At 48.1% G+C, this 18,184-nt stretch overlaps 1 long non-coding RNA gene and 1 pseudogene across 1 annotated transcript in view; one reads left to right on the forward strand and one right to left on the reverse strand.

The window, feature by feature from the left end:
• LOC112130758 (uncharacterized) overlaps window positions 1–18,184 on the forward strand; it is a 54,592-nt gene that overhangs the window by 1,627 nt on the left and 34,781 nt on the right. Inside the window, exons 2-3 of the long non-coding RNA XR_002912958.3 lie at window positions 9,285–9,399; window positions 9,821–9,994. This is a non-coding gene — a long non-coding RNA (uncharacterized LOC112130758). The remainder of the gene's footprint in view (window positions 1–9,284; window positions 9,400–9,820; window positions 9,995–18,184) is intronic.
• LOC100460616 (FERM domain-containing protein 8-like) lies at window positions 15,638–17,103 on the reverse strand (annotated as a pseudogene).

Below are 18,184 nucleotides of genomic sequence, written 5' to 3' on the forward strand. Positions count from 1 at the left end.
AGGCCCAGGCGGGCGGATCACTTGAGGTCAGGAGTTCCAGACCAGCCTGGCCAAAATGGTGAAACCTGGTCTCTAGTAAAAATACAAAAATTAGCTTAGTATGGTTGCACATGCCTGTAATCCCAGTTACTCAGGAGGCTGAGGCACAAGAATCGCTTGAATCCTGGAGGCGGAGGCTGCAACAAGCCAAGATGGCACCAGTGCACTCCACCCTGGGTGACGGATCGAGACTCTGTCTCAAAAGTAAATAAAATAAAATAAATAAATAAGTAAATAAGTACCAGCCTAGAGACCTGAGTTTTACTCTAAATTTTGCCACTAACTATGTGGACTTAGACTAGTCTCAGTTTTCCCATCTGTACAGTGAGAGGTGTAGACTGGTCTCTAGATTCTCTGTCATAGCAGAAAATTGTAGAATTTTACTCTGCCAACATTCCACTGCTATGTTGGTTTCAACATCCACCAAGGTATACTTAGTTTTTCTGCAAAATTCCTTGGTATTTTGGAGTTCTGGGAGAAAAGCAGTATTATGAAGTTCCTCTGATTTTACAAGTTGACTAAAATATGTTTAGGACTATGTCCCAATCCTTCTTGCAGAAGTTATTTTCCAATGTAACACTTGAGAGAGAGAGAGAGAACTGTTGCTAACGATCTTAACAGCATTGCTGTGAGTGGCACTTTTACGCTTCACAGCAACAAATCCCAATTCATCCTCTATGTGTGCTTCTTTCTCCAGCCAACTTTTCCTCAGATATAGTCTGCCTATGGTTATTTTATTTTTCTTTTTTTTATTTTTCTTTTATTATTATTATTATTTTTGACATGGAGTCTGGCCCAGTCGCCCAGGCTGGAGTGCAGTGGCACAATTCTAGGCTCACTGCAACCTCTACCTCCAGGGTTCAAGTGATTCTCTTGCCTCAGCCTTCCGAGTAGCTGGGATTACAGGCGCCTGCCACTATGCTTGGCTAATTTTTGTATTGTTAGTAGAGACAGGGTTTCGCCATGTTGGCCAGGCTGGTCTGGAACTCCTGACCTCAAGTGATCCACCGGCCCAGACCTCCCAAAGTGCTGGGATTACAGGCATGAGCCACCGTGCCTGGCCTGCCTATGATTCATGACTGACAGTTACTCTGTCCCAAGTAGCCATGCCAACCAGTTGGCCAGGTGTCTGCCTGAAACCAGATAACCTTTTTCCTTCAGGATCATGACGGTGTGCTGTCAAAGAAGTCTGGGGAGTGGTTTCTATGACTCCTCAAGATATAGTCCAGTCAGAGGAGCTGCTAGATCTGTGGCAATCATTCACACACATTTTGGGGTTTATAGGCTAAAAATTTTGCATAGTACTTTTCAGGCAAAGACCCCTATTTATCCCCATTCCATCCACATAGAGCTGAAGTTCTGTCTATTCCGTGTGTTCTAAGAAAACATGACCAAAGCATATAACAAGAGCATTATGTCTAACATGTGGCAAATGGGGCCTGAGACCTATTGAGAATTAGGAATTAGTGGACAAAGTGTGTTAAATAGTGGTAATTTTGAAGAAGCACTGCGTTAGTTTCCTGTTGTTGCTATAGCAAATTACCACAAACTTGGTGGTTTAAAACAACAGACATTTATTTTCTCATAGTTCTGGAGGCCAAAAGTTTGATAACAGTATCACTGAGCTGAAATCAAGGTACTGGTAGGTTCGTGATTCCTCCAGCTGCTCTAGGGAAGAATACACTCCTTGTCTTTTCTAGTGGCTGCTAGCATTCCTTTGCTTGGAGCATATTATTCCAAACTTCAAGACCAGCATCTTCAAATCTCTCTCTGCTCCATCTTCCCCTCTGTGTTTGTAAAATCTCCCCCAGCCTCCCTTTTAAAAGGATACATGTGGTGGCAGAGTCCACCCAGATAATGCAGGCTAATTTCCACATCTCAAGATCTTTAATTGCAATGAAGTCCAATGTTTTTCTTTCTTTTTTCTTTTTCTTTTAACCACATAAAGTAACATTCATAGGTTGTAGGGATTAGGATGTGAGTATCTTTTGGGGGACAATGATTTCAACTTACCACAGGGAATATGGATCTGTCCCGGCAGATGCTCAAGAATCCTAAGAATCCCTAGGCTTGTAGTGATGTAGGACACTCCTAGCAGTGCCAGTGGGCATGAATTAAATAAAGTCTCCAAGTCCAAGGCATTGTCTGTGAAATCCTGAAGTTAATCAAATGTATCTTCAAGCTACTGCTTCCCCTTCATTATTCCACCATTTCCTTCCCCCTCACTTCACCTCAACCTCCACTTTTGTGTTATCTAGTTCACCTAGAGCAGTCTTGTGGCCCCGGCTAAGCAAACACCTATATGTTGATGTTCTTCAAGTCTCTAGCTAAGTTTTCTGTGGCGCTCCAGACACATTTAATCAACTTTCTGCTGCACTCATGTGATCCCGCAGGCAACCCAATATCAACCTGTCTAAATCTTAAATACTTTCCCCCAAAATCTGTCCCTCCTCCTATGTCATTCAATACATGGCAACAGTATTCAGAGTCATCTGAATCTCAGTATCTGCACTCAGGTAGCTTGGGCTTGAATTGCGTCTTCACCACTTACTATTTGAAACTTTGAGCAAGTTACTTAACTTTTCTATGCCTCGTTTACTTCATCTGTAAACGGAAATAATAAGAGCACTTATTAATATTGCTGGCATAATAGTCTCAAAGGACTGGTATGTGGATTAAAAGAGGTGAGCATTGGCCAGGTGCAGTGGCTCTCACCTATAATCCCAGCATTTTGGGAGGCCGAGGAGGGTGGATCACTTGAGGCCAGGAGTTCAAGACCAGTCTGGCCAACATGGTGAAACCCTGTCTCTACTAAAAATCACAAAAATTAGCCGGGTGTGGTGATGCGCCTGTAATCCCATCTATTCTGAGGCATGAAAATGGCTTGAACCCTGGAGGCAGAGGTTGCAGTGAAGTCCTTCTGATTTTACAGGTTGGCTAAAATGTGTTTAGGACTATGTAGCCAAGATCTTGTCACTGTACTCCAGCTTGGGCGAAAGAGGGATACTCTGTCTCAGAAAGGAAAGAAGAGCTGGTGGGAGAGGGGGGAGGGACTTCTTAGAAGAGTGCATGACACACTGTAAGCACTTGCAGCTGTTAGTTAAGCTATATATATATGTATATATATATATATATTTTTTTCCTTTGGCAGAGTCTCGCTCTGTCGCCCAGGCTGGAGTGCAGTGGCACGATCTCAGCTCACCACAACCTCCACCTCCCAGGTTCAAGCGATTCTCCTGCCTCAGCCTCTCAAGTAGCTGGGACTATAGGCATGCAACCACGCCTGGCTAATTTTTGTATTTTTAGTAGAGACAGTGTTTCACCATGTTGGCCAGGCTGGTCTCGAACTCCTGACTCAGGTGATCCAACCACCTCAGCCTCCCAAAGTGTTGGGATTACAGGTGTGAGCCACTCGCCCAGCCTTGCCTATATTGTTAATCGTATTGTCAGAGGCATGTGAACCAGAGCAACTCCATCCTGAATAGGGGCTGGGTAAAATAAGGCTGAGACTTACTGGGCCGCATTCCCAGATGGTTAAGGCATTCTAAGTCACAGGATGAGATAGGAGGTCAGCACAGAATACAGTTCATAAAGAACTTGCTGATAAAACAGGTTGCAGTAAAGAAGCCGGGCTAAAACCCACCAAAACCAGGATGGCCATGAGAGTGGCTTCTGGTCTTCCTCACTGCTGCACTCCCACCAGCGCCATGACAGTTTACAAATGCCATGGCAAAGTCAGGAAGTTACCCTATATGGTCTAGAAAGGGGAAGCATGAATAATCCACCCCTTGTTTAGCATATCATCAAGAAATAATCAGACCGGGTTCGGTGGTTCACACCTGTAATCCTAGCACTTTAGGAGGCCAAGGTGGGTGGATTGCCTGAGCCCAGGAGTTCGAGACCAGCCTGTGAAACATGGTGAAACACTGTCTCTACTAAAATACAGAACAAACAAACAAAACAATTAGCCAGGCGTGGCAGCGTGTGCCTCTAGTCCCAGCTACTTGGTAGGCTGAGGCAGGAGAATTACTTGAACCCAGGAGTTGGGGGTTGCAGTGAGCCGAGATCAAGCCACTGCACTCCAGCCTGGGTGACAGAGTGAGACTCTGTCTCTAAAAAAAAAAAAAAAAAAGAAAAGAAAAGAAATAACCATAAAAAAAATGGGCAACCAGCAGCCCTCGGGGCTGCTCTGTCTCTGGAGTAGCCATTCTCTTATTCCCTTACTTTCTTCTTTTTTTTCTGTTTCTTTCTTTTTTTTTTTTTTTTGAAACGGAGTCTCCTGTGTCACCCAGGCTGGAGTGCAGTGGTGTGATCTCTGCTTACTGCAAGCTCCGCCTCCCGGATTCCAGCAATTCTCCTGCATCAGCCTCCCGAGTAGCTGGGACTACAGGCGCCCGCCACCATGCCTGGCTAATTCTTGTATCTTCAGTAGAGACAGGGTTTCACCATATTGGCCAGGATGGTCTCGATCTCCTGACCTTGTGATCCACCCACCTCGGCCTCCTAAAGTACTGGGATTACAGGCGTGAGCCACCGCGCCCAGCCTTCCTTAACTTTCTTAATAAACTTGCTTTCACTTTACTCCATGGACTCGCCCTGAATTCTTTCTTGCACGAGATCCAGAAACCCTCCCTTGGGGACTGGATCTGGACCCCTTTCCTGTAACATCTTTCTGGCAAACCTCAAAGGAACTCTGGTGAGGAAATCCCCTACCAAAAGGCTAACTTTGGGTAAGTGGTGGGGTCCTGTAACAGTATTATCATTCTCCACTACTTCACCTCCTCACTCACTTCCACTGTTCCATCTTCTCCCTCACCCTTGGTGCCACCCTCCCCCAAGACTACGTAATCTACTATCTTTTTAATCAGTCCTCTTCTTTACATTCTCATGGCCACTGTTCTAATTCAGGCCTTGGTTTTCTCTGGATCACTGTACTATCTTCCTAACTGGTCTCTCTGCTTCCATCCCTTACATAGAAGAGAAGGGGTCCTATAAACTGGAAACTTATCTTGTTAGAATAATAAATCCCTAGACTCTTTTCCTGAAATAGTAGGCATTAAATAGCTTTTCAAAGTTTTGTTTTTTGGCCTGGAATGGTGGCTCACGCCTGTAATCCCAGCACTTTGGGTGGCCGAGGCGGGTGGATCACTTGAGGTCAGGAGTTCAAGACCAGCCTGGACAACATGGTGAAACCCTGTCTCTACTAAAAATACAAAAATTATCCAGGCATGGTGGAGCGAGCCTGTAATCCCAGCTACTTGGGAGACTGAGGCACAAGGATTGGTTGAACCTGGGAGGCGGAGGTTGCAATGGGCTGAGATCACACCACTGCACCCCACCATAGGCAGCAGAGCAAGACTCTGTCTTAAAAAAAAAAAAAAAATTTTTTTGTTGTTGTTGTTTTGTTTTCTTTTGTTTTTTGAGACAGGATCTCACTCTGTGACCCAGGCTGGAGTGCAGTGAGGCCACCATAGCTCACTACGACCTCAACTTCCTGGGCTTTAGAGATGTTTCCGCTACAGCTTCCCAAACAGCTAGGACTGGACCCCTACCTACCAGCTGGGTAGGCATGCCACCACACCCAGCTAATTTTTTTTTTTTTTTTTTTTGTAGAGATAGGGTCTCACCCTGTTGCCCAGGCTGGTTTCAAATTCCTGGCCACAAACCTAGGCCTCCCAAATTACTGGAATTACAGGCGTAAGTTACTGAGTTCAGCCTTTGTTTGTTTGTTTGTTTGTTTTGAGACAGGGTCTTACTCTGTCACCCAGGCTACAGTATAGTGGTGCTAAAAGCACCTTTGCAAAAAATTATAGCAGTAACAAAATTATGACAGTGAAAGTAAAAGAGATCTGACCTAACCCACTCCATCTTGCCTTTAACCTACAAACTGTCCGTGGTCATTCCTGGGTGTGGGCCAAGCTAACTATGGGAGAAATTTACTTTATGGTTTAAATTATAATAGCCCTTCTCAAGACTAAACTACCTTTGTAAAACTAATGAAAGACCTCCAAGTTAGGAGGATGAGAAGGCCCTGAATTCCGCTAAGATGTAGGCATAATTAAATGATTACCAGCCATTATTCCGGAGGTCACAAGATTTGCAACTTCCCCAATTACTCCTGTAAATAACATCACTATTGTGGAACCTAAGATTGGCCTTTTGAGGTGTCTTTTCAGGCTTTTGCATTTATTTTATTTTATTTTATTATTATTTTTGAGACAGGATCTCGTTCTGTCACCCAGGCTGGAGTGCAGTGGTGCCATCTCAGCTCACTGCAACCTCTGCTTCCTGGGCTCAAGTGATCCTCCCCACTCAACCTCCAGAGTAGCTAGGACCACAGGCATGCAGCACCACACCAGACTACCTTTTTGTGTTTTGGGTAGAGATGGGGTTTCACCATGTTGCCTAGGCTGGTCTCAAACTCCTGAGCTCAAACAGTTTCCTGGCTTTGGCCTCATAAAGTCCTGGGATTACAGGCGTGAGCCACCGTGCCCAACTGACTTTTGCATTTCTGACTGTTGCATGGCCCCAGTTAGACCAGCAATTCCCCTGTGATCCCCCACCCAGAAGTGGACTCCACATACAAGCACCATTTTCCATGCTCCTATGATTGCATCTCCAACCAATCAGCAGGATCCTTACCCTAGCCCTCTGCCTGTCAAACTCTCCTTTTGAAAACCTTAGCCTCCTAATTTTGAGGGAGGCTGATTTGAGTGATAATAAAACTCATGTCTTCCGTTTAGCTAGCTCTACGTGTATTGAATTCTTTCTCTGTTGCAATTCTCCTATCTTGATAGAATGGCTCTATCTGGGCAGCAGGCAAGTAGAACCCATTGGACAGTTATAGTGTGACCATAGCTTGCTGTAGCCTTGAACTCTTGGTCTCAAGTGATCCGCCAACTCGGCCTCCCAAAACGCTGGAATTATAGGCATGAGCCACCTTGTCCAGCCAAGCCACCTCCCATTCTGTTCAAAGTCATCCCTCTGCTCACTGAGATAAATGCATATCTGATTGCCTCCTTTGGAAAGACTAATTAGAAACTCAAAAGAATGTAACCATCTGTCTCTTACATACCTACTACCTGGAAGCCCCATCCCTGCTTCGAGTTGTCCCACCTATGCTTCCAGTTGTCCCGCCTTTCTGGACCGAACCATTATTCATCTTACATATATTGATTGATGTCTCATGTCTCCCTAAAATGTATAAAACCAATCTGTGTCCCAATCACCTTAGGCACATGTCGTCAGGACCTTCAGAGACTGTTTCACTGGTGCGCATGTCCTTAACTTTGGCAAAATAAACTTTCTAAATTGACTGGGACCTGTCTCAGCTATTCAGGGTTCACAGGTTTTACAATAGTGATGTTATTGCTTCCCAGGAGCAATTTGGGGAGGGTCAGAATCTTGTAGCCTCCAGCTTCATGACTCCTAAACCATAATTTCTTTTCTTTCTTTCCTTTCTTTCTTCCTTCCTTCCTTCCTTCCTTCCTTCCTTCCTTCCTTCCTTCCTTTCTTTCTCCCTTCCCTTCCCTTCCCTTCCCTTCCCTTCCCTTCCCTCCCCTCCCCTCCCCTCCCCTTCCCTTCCCTTCCCTTCCCTTCTTCCCTTCCCTTCCCTTCCCTTCCCTTCCCTTCCCTTCCCTTCCCTTCTTTCTTCCTTTTTTTAGACAGAGACTTGCTGTGTCGCCCAGGCTGGAGAGCAGTGGCAGGATCTCGGCTCACTGCAACCTCTGCCTCCCGGACTCAAGCGATTCTCATGCCTCAGCCTCCTGAGTAGCTGGATTACAGGCACGTGCCACCATGCCCAGCTAATTTTTTTTATTTTTAGTAGAGACGGGGCTTCACCATGTTGGTCAGGCTGGTCTCTAACTCCTGATTCAAGTCATCCACCTGCCTTGGCCTCCCAACGTACTGGAATTACAGACATGAGCCACCGCATCCGGCCCTAAACCATGATTTCTAATCTTGTGGCTAATTTATTAGTCCTACGAAAACAGTCTACTCCCCAGGCAGGAAGGGGGTTTGTTTTGGGAAAGGGCAGTTATCATCTTTGTTCCAAAGTTAAACTGTAAACTAAGTTCCTCCCAGAGTTAGTTCGGCCTATGCCCAGGAATGAACAAAGACAGTTTGGAGGTTAGAAGCAAGATGGAATTGGTTAGGTCAGATCTCTTTCACTGTAACAATTTTCTGTTACAATTTTGCAACAGCGTTTTCAATATGGGGTTCACTATGTTGCCCAGGCTAGCCATGAACTCCTGGACTCAAGCAATCCTCCTGCCTTGACCTCCCAAAGTGCTGGGTTTACAGGTATGAGCCACCATGCCAGGTCAACTCCAGCTCAATTAATGACACAAGAAGCATCATGGTATTGGAAAAGGAGCTATCATTTATTACTTCTCTACTATAGACTGGATGCTTTACATAACACTTTCTTCCTTATTTATATCTTCTTATCTTTCTCGTGTGTGTGTTTTGTCTGCTTGTTTGTTTTTTGAGACAGAGTCTTGCTCTGTTACCCAGGCTGGAGTGCAGTGGCACAATCTTGGCTCACTGCAACCTCTGCCTCCTGAGTTCAAGCAACTCTCCTGCCTCAGCCTCCCTAGTAGCTGGGATTACAAGCATGTGCCACCACGCCCGGCTAATTTTTCTGTTTGTTTTTGACATGAAGTTTTGCTCTTGTTGCCTAGGGTGGAGTGCAATGGTGCAATCTCGACTCACTGCAACCTCCGCCTCCAAGGTTCAAGTGATGCTCCTGCCTCAGCCTCCTGAGTAGCTGGGATTACAGGCTCCTGCCACCTCACCCAATATATATTTTGTATTTTTTAGTAGATACGGGGTTTCACCACTCTGGCCAGGCTGGTCTCAAACTCCTCACCTCAGGTGATCCTCCTGCCTTGGCCTCCCAAAGTGCTGGAATTATAGGCATGAGCCACCACGCCCAGCCTTGAAGCTCCTTTGTGAAGGCTGTAGACCAAGTTTTATTGTTTCCATTTTCTAGATAAGAAAACAGAGGCTCAAGAAAGTAGTGTGATTTTCCCAAGGTCATACTGTAAGTGACAAAGCAGAGACTGAGACCCAGATTTCCAACCCAAGTTCTCTTTTTATTATGCTGTACTAGAAGCAGTGGGGTGAATTTATTTATATCCCATGTGATCCTGTGGACATGTGAATTTGTATCTGTAGGTGCTTTACTGGGAACTCCTTGAAAACAGGGGTTATGAGCTGATTGATTTCCACAATTCTTACAGCAGGATCCTCCATATTAGGAAGCAAATGTATATGGAAAGTAAGGGAGGAAAGAAGACAGAGAAAATAATGGAAGGCTGGCAAGAAGAAAACTAAAGTAGAAGAACAAAATGAAAGGTAAGAAAAAAGAGAAAAAAGTAAAGGGACAGAAAGAAATAATATACATCGCTACATGTGTTGATTAAAGAAAAGAAAGAATTCTCTGTGATTTGAAAGGTCTTTCAGAAGCAACAGATATATTGGCAAGAACATGAAGTTAGAACTCAGGGAACCATGGGTGCAGAATCTACCTCCTACTTAAATGCTCTATTACTTTGGCTGAAATTACGTCCCCTTCTAAGTCTGTTTCCTCAACCTGCAAAATGTTGTCAATGCATGCTAACTTTTAGGGTGATTTGTGAGGAAAGCTTGAAAAAAGAAAAGGTGTTTATGGCATCTGACAGGAACTCAATAACAGCATTCCACACCTATGGTTACTCCCACTGAGAGCCTAGAGCCTCAACCATTCCATGACTGTTTAATCTTCTTTCCCTTCCAGGTTCTCTATGGGCAGACGGCGAAGGTCTTGGATCAGGTGCTCCAAAGCTTCCTCCCTGAGAACCCTGACTCCAGCGAGGTATAGGTACAGGCCTTCAAGACCCAGAAGGAGTCACAGTCAGTCTCTCAGGGGATGCTGGCTGCCTGGGGAAGGTGGTAGGAGGAGGAAGAGGTGGTACGTTGAAGTGGTTAAAACCAGGTTTGAATTCAAAACAAACAACAACAAAAAACCTTGTGAATAATCCACTGTTTATTAGCATATGGATAACTGAGAGTTGACCATGTCCTCTGAGCCTGCCTCAAGCCTTTCATTATTTGGGTTATATGTTCCTTGGGCCTTTGCTAGTTGACCCCTGGCTTCAATTACTGTGGTATACCAGTTAGGGCAGAGGTGATTACATAGGCCTGAGCTGGGAGGCTCTGAGCCTTAATTTCCCTGATTCTCCTTCCCCTCACATTTAGCAACTGATATCCTGGATGAGTTCTGCACTCCCCTATAAGCTCAAGCCGGGGCTGGACTGGTGCCTTTTTTCTCAAGTTTGTCATGGAGCACTTTGGCCACGATGTGAATCTGGCTAATCTTTGGCCCTTTTCTAATCTTCATCCCTCTTACCACATCCTGGCCTCTTTTTCGGCCTCCTGAATAAGTCTATATTTGCACCTCAGGATTCTATCTGTCTTTTTGTTTTTCTCAAACTCTTCTCAGCCTTTCTGCTTCTCTTAGAATATCCTCCACTTTCCTTTACTGCCTCCTTCTCCTCAACTTGCTGAGTTTGATTAGGATGGAGGTACCTTACATGGTCTGGTTCATGATCCTTTGCAAAGTGCCCTCTGTCTGACAGTTTTCAGGGAAGGTAACTAGTGCCAAATACCAAACTAATCCCAGAAGCAAGTTTGCTTTTCCTCTTTCTTTCCTCTTCTATCCCTCTTCTTTCCATCCTTTCAAACTGAGCCACTTCTACGTGCCAGGTTTTGTGTTGGGAACTAAGAAAACAAAGAAATCAGATGGAATCCCTGCCCTCAATGAGATAAGCACCTCCCCAACCCAGGTCTTTGCCTCTTACTAGCAATGAATTCTTCAGCAAGTTGTTTAGCATTTCTGGGCTTTGCTCCTTAAATAAGTAGAAATCGGGGCTGAATATGAGTACTGTAAGAGAAGCCAGAGGGAATGCGAAAGAAGGAGTGATCAGTTCCATCTCTGAACAACAGTGAAGGTGCCCTAGTTCATTTCTGCTCCTATAACAAAATACCACAGGCCAGATAATTTATAAACAACATACATTTATTTTTCGTAGTTCTACAGGCTAAGAAGTTCAAGATCAAGGCACTGGCAGATTCAGTGTCTGGTGAGGGCTGCTGTCTGCATCTGAGATGGCTTCTTCTTGCTTCATCCTCACATAGTAGAAGAGCAAAAGGGATGAACACAGTGTTCTCACATGGCAGATGACATAAAAGCGCCAGGCAGCTATCTGAAGCCTATTTTATAAGGACCTTAATCTCATTCACAAGGGCAGAGACCTCATGACTTAATCATATCTCAAAAGTCCCCACCTTTTAATACCATCACCTTGGGGTTTAAGGTCCAACATATGAGTTGTTTGTTTGGTTTTGTTTGAGACTGAGTCTTCCTCTGTCACCCAGGCTGGAGTGCAGTAGCATGATAACAGCTCACTGCAACCTCGACCACCTGAGGTCAAGTGATCCTCCCCCCTCAGCCTCCTGAGTAGCTGGGTACTCAGGACCACAGGTGTACACTCTCATGCCTGGCTAATTTTTAAAAAATATTTTTAGAGATGGGGTCTTCCTATGTTGCCCAGGCTGGTCTCGAGCTCCCAGGCTCAAGTGATCCTCCTGTCTTGGCCTCCCAAAGCGCTGGGATTACAGGTGTGAGCCACTGTGCCCAGCTAGATTATTTTCTATGTATGTTCAAATATCCATATGTGTATATGTGAGCATATAACTGTATGTAAACAAAGGAAATGCATGTGAAAATATGGGAGCTTGTAGTGGAGTTGTATGTGAGTATGTGGAATATATGTGAATGGCAGGAGGTTATGGTGTCTGGGAGAATATATATATGAATAAATGCATTTGTATCAGAGTGTAGGGCATAAGACTATGGTGGAATATATATGAAAGTGTGGGCAAGATGTGTCTATGGGAGCTCATGTAAGCTTTGCAAGTACCTGTATGTGAGTGAGAGTGTATGTCAGAGTTTGAGGTGAGTGTGTATGGTATGGGGAGGGGAGGGCTTACATTGTTTCATGTGAGTGTGTGGGTATGGAGAATAAATTAGTGGGTTAATTGGGCAACCCTGGTTCTACTCCTTAGTTCGCATCATTCAGTAAAGGCTTTCCAGTGAATTCCTTTCAGCAGCAGTTTCTGGGATTTGGGCACTCTAGGGTTAGGAAACTTGTTATTTTTTCCCTTTCAGGCCCTTTGTTGAGGTATACCCTCATTTAGCTCCATACACATTTTATGAGCACTTACTGTGCACAAGGCACTACTCTTAGATCTTTCCTGGCAGATAAGAATACTCTCTGAGGAGTCATGTCTCTCAATATTATCCTAAATCGTTTCTCTCACTGAATTCTCATAAGAGCTGGCTCCCTTCATTGTATAAATGGAGAAAGCAAGACCTGCTCAGAGCATGGGCTTGCAGGCAAATAGACCTGGGATGAATTTCTCTCTCTGTTATTACCTAGTTGTGTTAGTTTGTAAGGGCTGCCATAACAAAATGCTACAGAATTGGTGGCCTAAAATAACAGAAATTTATTTCCTCACACTTGTGAAGGTTGGAAGTCCAAGATCAAGGTGTTAGCAGGGTTGGTTTCTTTTGAGGCCTCTTTCCTTGGCTTGCCAGTGGCTATCTTCTTGCTCTGTCTTCAACATGGTCTTTCCTCTGTATTAATGCATCCCTGGTGTGTCTGTCTGTCTTTTCCAATATTCTCTTTTTTTTTTTTCCTTTTGACGGAGTCTCGCTCTGTCACCAGGCTGGAGTGCAGTGGTGCAATCTCAGCTCACTGCAACCTCCACCTCCCGGGTTCAAGCAATTCTCCCTGCCTCAGCCTCCCAAGTAGCTGGGACTACAGGCATGCACCATCACGCCCAGCTAATTTTTGTATTTTTAGTAGAGACGGGGTTTCACCATGTTGGCCAGGATGGTCTCGATCTCTTGACCTCATGATCCACCCACCTCAGCCTCCCAAGGTGCTGAGATTACAGGCATGAGCCACCGCGCCAGGCCTAATATTCTTTTCTTTCTTTCTTTTTTTTTTTTTTTTGAGACGGAGTCTCGCTCTGTCTCCCAGGCTGGAGTGCAGTGGCACCATCTTGGCTCACTGCAAGCTCTGCCTCCCGGGTTCATGCCATTCTCCTGCCTCAGCCTCCTGAGTAGCTGGGACTACAGGCGCCCGCCACCACACCCAGCTAATTTTTTCTATTTTTTAGTAGAGATGGGGTTTCACCATGTTAGCCAGGATGGTCTCGATCTCCTGACCTCGTGATCCTCCCACCTCGGCCTCCCAAAGTGCTGGGATTACAGGCATGAGCCTCGGCACTCAGCCTATATTCTTTTCTTAAAACGATGTCAGTCAGATTGGATTAGGGCCCACCCTAACAGCTTCAGTGTTTTTTTTTTTTTTTTTTTTTTTTTTGGTAGAAACTGATTTTATTAATAAGTCACATGATACAACAGAATGAGAACATTCAAAGAATGAGTAAAATACTGCTTTGTCCCAAAGGACAAGCAGAAAATGTTAAGGCACAATGGATGCTCAGAAAACGTAAGAAGCTGAAGGGAAAACACATCATCTGTGTACTCAGACACACACACTCCAACCCATCACATGGACACACCCTCGCCCGCCCATCAGAGAAGAATTCACCTGGAATCAGCTGGGGGTGGTGGCTCACGCCTATAATCCCAGCACGTTGGGAGGTTGAGGCGGGCGGATCATGAGGTCAGGAGTTCAAGACCAGACTGACCAACATGGTGAAACCGTCTCTACTAAAAATACAAAAATTAGCGGGGCGTGGTGGCATGCACCTGTAATCCCAGCTACTCAGGAGGCTGAGGCAGGAGAATCGCTTGAGGCAGAGGTTGCAGTGAGCCGAGATGCGCCACTGCACTTCTGCCTGGGCAACAGAGCGAGACTCCATCTCAAAAAAAATAATAAAAAAAAATAATAAAATCACCTGGAATCAAAGCAGCAGGGACAACCTGCGCTGGAGCCGCCAGAACAGGCGGGCAGGCAGTTCGGTGAGACCGAGCAACTCCAGGATGGCAGACGAGAACTGGCAGCTGACATGACCCTGTGGCCAGGACATTCCAAAAGAGGCCTCTTCTTTCCGCCTATTATTTTAACAAATAAAGTCCATGCTGCCAGAAGGCAAGCCCACCTCAAAACTCCTGGCACATTCACAAGCTACCAAAGGGAAGAGGGTGAACAGGCTCTGATACTTAGAGTAGAGGTCTGAGCTTCCTCTCCCATGGTTTTCCACCAGGAACGGAAGACAAAACCAAGCCCTGTGCTGCCACAGGAAATCCCAGGAAGCACCTGTGAGACCCATACACCCACCTCGGAGGGTCCCAGGGCTGGGAAAGCCCTCCTTTCAGGAGCTCAGCTCACCTGGGACAAGACAGAGCCCCTGCTCCCTGGAGGGCAAGCTGGGACCAGAGAAGCCAAGCACCCACATCAGTCACCTTTCCAAGTGTCCTCGAGAAAAGAGAGACTGTCCCGTGTGGCCCAGGCTTTTCCAGGCATGCACCGGCCCCCAGAGGAATCCATGGTGCCACCTGAGAAGGAGCGCGCACCAGAGGTTACCCAGGGCACTTCCTGGCATTGCCCCGGCACAACTCAGATGAACAAAGACCAAACTAAAACCTGAAGACCCAGACACGGGGAGGAGAGGGCAGATCCGGTCAGTCCCCTAGGGGAGCTGCTTGGGCTCCAAGGAGTGCCCACCAGGGGATTTTCAGGAGTTTTTCACAGACTGTGAGTGTGGGTCTGGAGGCCAGGTGGTCCACAGGACAGCCACCTTCCAGCAGTGACATCACCAAAGGTTATCAGAAAGGCATGCTCTTTCTGGTGTCTCGTGCCTGCAAAGGAGACCAGAACGAGGGGCACAGGACCCCAGGTAGGGGCTTACCTGGCTCCCTCCATTCCTGGTTCAACAGGGAGGTGTGGTGGGGGCCCTCACCATGTTTCTGTCCGGGTTCAATCCAGGGAGGCCCCTCCCACCCTCCTCAGGGTGGTGGCCCAGCCTGGCAGTGGGGGGTGGAGCACCAGCAGAAGGAAGGCAGGAAACTGATCATCCAAGTCCAGGGGTTGGAGCACTACCAGGAGGAAGGCGGGGACTGGTCACCCAAGTCCAGGGAAGAGGCCAAAGGCACACACTGGACCTTCAGGTCCCAAACCTCAATCCTTGGTCCTCTGCCACTGGAGCTGCCACCGGGCACTTCAGAACAGGGGACACTGCCCATCTTGAGGTGGGCACAAAGGCATGTTTCTAGGTGAGGGTGGCAGCTGCAGCTTGATCGGATGGTCCTGAGATAGCAGCAGGGCCCAGCATCCGGGGGAATGGGGGGAAGGGAGGGCAAGCTGCAGAGGGGCCCTGCGGGAGGCCCTGGCCAGCTCTGCACAGCCCGGGCATGGCCCCGGGCCCAAAAGTCACTTCTCCGTGGTCTGAGAAATCTGCTGAGGCAGCCCTCCTCCTGTGGTGACCCATGAGACTGTTGCAGCTGGCCCCTGCCCCTCAGGAGGACAGTGCCGGGCCAGGGCCCCCAGTTGCCCTCCTCCTGTGGGGTACAGCGTCCTCAGCCCTGCTCCAGGCTGTCGTTGGGCTGCACCACGGTGTAGCTCCCCTGGCCCAAGGACAGCTGCCGGCTGAAGAAGGACGTGGTGCGCTTCGGCTTCACTCGCCTAATCCCCTTGCCGTCCTCCACGTAGTCGATGGTGGAGAGATGCTGGATCCGGCTGGACACCACACTGCCCTGCCTCTGCAGCTTGGGGCGCTGAACAGGAGCCGGCGAGGAGCTGGGGTCTGAGTGCGAGCCAGTCGCACTGTCCTGGGGGCCTGCGGGCTCCGCCGCCTGGCTCAGTTTGATGCAGTACTCAATGAGGCTGCTCATCAGTTCAGCCTGCTTGGAGTAGATCTTGAGGGGCTTGTTGACAGGTGTGCCCTCGCTGTCCCCGTCGAACTCCAGCCACAGGATGGGCTCCTCCTCCTCAGAGGAGGTGTGGTCCCATGACAGCTCCTGGAAGCACAGGCCTAGCAGGACGTGCTTCTCTCTGCTGTCGATGACGTGCACACCTTCCAGACTGATGGCCACAGAAACTGGCTTGTGCCCGCCCCGGTGCAAAAAGCCTTGGGCTGGCTTGTCAACCTCACCATGGAAGAAGGCACACCCATAGAAGGGCAGCTCGTGGCACTTGGGGAGGTAGGCGCGGTAGTGGGTGTCCAGGGCGGTCTCGCACCCACCGTCGCTGCTGACCTCCTGCACCTGGCGGTAGGCGTTCAGCAGGCCCTGCTCGCCCGGCCGGGCCCGGCCCTGGCCCCATGGCCCCGGAGGGCAGCAAAGAGACCCTGGCCCCGCTTACAGAGGTGGGCAGGGAGGAAGGAGTCCAGCTTCTCCCTCAGGTCACAGGCTGCCGGCCAGCCGGGCTGGTAGGGCACGAGCTGCACGCGCACACCAGGGCGCCCAGAGCCTCGCAGTCCTCCACGTCGCACGGGTACCGTGCAGCCAGCACGTTGCCCTTGGCCTCCTCATAGAGCAGCCGCAGGACCTCCTTGTCGCGAATCTGGAGCTCCCGCCGCTTTGGGAAGAACATGTTCCTTCGGAACCGCAGGAAAGGCTCATCCGTGGCCACGTCGTCGTCCGGGGCACTGGTGAAGCGCAGCAGCAGCTCCGGCCACTGGCGTCCCAGCTTGTAGGGCTGGTGCTTGGGTTTCAGCTGCACCTCCAGCAGAGGGGAGACCAGCCAGAGTGCGAAGACATCCAGGGCGATGTCTGGAAGCTGCAGGATCTTGCGGACGGCGCGGTGCCCCTCATGGGCACTGAGCGAGGGCAGGTTCTCCACAGCCAGGGGCACCACCGTGTCATCCGCCGGGTATACCAGCACGTCAGCCGCTCGGGCTCCCACGGAGGACACGCTGCTTCGGTGGTACCGCTCAGCGGGGCCGGGCTGCCCGGCACTGCCTTCCGTCCCGTCCATCTCGCAGGGTCGCAGAGCCCGCCACCTGAGAGTCAAGGCTCCTGCCCGGAATCCTGCCCCGCTGCCAAGCCCGAGGAATCTTGCTCTGTCACCCAGGCTGGAGTGCAGTGGCGCGATCTCGGCTCACTGCAACCTCTACCTCTCTGGTTCAAGCGATTCTCCTGCCTCAGCCTCCTGAGTAGCTGGGATTACAGGCATGCGCCAACACAGTCGGCTAATTTTTTTTTGTATTTTTAATAGAGACAGGGTTTCACCATGTTGGTCAGGCTGGTCTCGAACTCCTGACCTCGTGATCTGCCCACCTCAGCCTCCCAAATGCTGGGATTACAGGAGTGAGCCACCATGCCCGGTCCAACGGCCTCATTTTAACTTAATTACTTATTTAAAGACTCAGTCTCCAAATACAGTCACATTCTGAGGTGCTGGGGGTCAGAGCTTCAACATACGAATTTTGAAGGGATACAATCAGCCATAGAACTAGCTGTGTGACCTTGACCTCTCTGCACCTTGGTTTCTCCCCAGGGTATGTAGAGATAATTAGGGATGATAGTCTAAATATTTGACACCTGGAAGGGAGTCTGACAACCTACAAACTCTTGTGGCCCTAGTGTTAGAGCAGAGTCCTGGAGGCCCCTGCTATGCCAGGCATTAATCCTTTGGTTGTTGAATTATATGGGGAGGTCCTAGGGGGAGGAGTTCTCATGAAGGAATCAAGGCGGTGGTGGTGCAAGTGAAGAGTGATACCAATCAGTATAGAAGTTTTTAAATATTTTAACAGCCTGTACAGCTCTATCCCTGCATACTACCCAAATATCAGTCCCAGTAGAGTTAATGCCTACCTTATTAGTGTAGTTATACACACACATGTTGATCTTTTCTCCAAACACTCACCTTGGTTTCTCTAAAGAAATCCTATCAGGCCCAATTCTAGGGTCTCAAAAACTCAGCTGCCCCAATGCTGAAGAGCTCTTTTCTCCTCTCTCATACACTGTGGAGTTTACCAAGATAGGGTAGCTGGTGGCTGTTTGGGGCATAGTCTCTATATTATTCTGTTCTCACACTGCTAATAAGGACATACCCGAGACTGGATAATTTATAAAGGAAAGAGGTTTAATTGACTCACAGTTCCACATGGCTGGGGAGACCTC

This window comes from Pongo abelii, chromosome X (assembly GCF_028885655.2).
Source record: "Pongo abelii isolate AG06213 chromosome X, NHGRI_mPonAbe1-v2.0_pri, whole genome shotgun sequence".
Lineage (NCBI taxonomy): Eukaryota > Metazoa > Chordata > Mammalia > Primates > Hominidae > Pongo > Pongo abelii.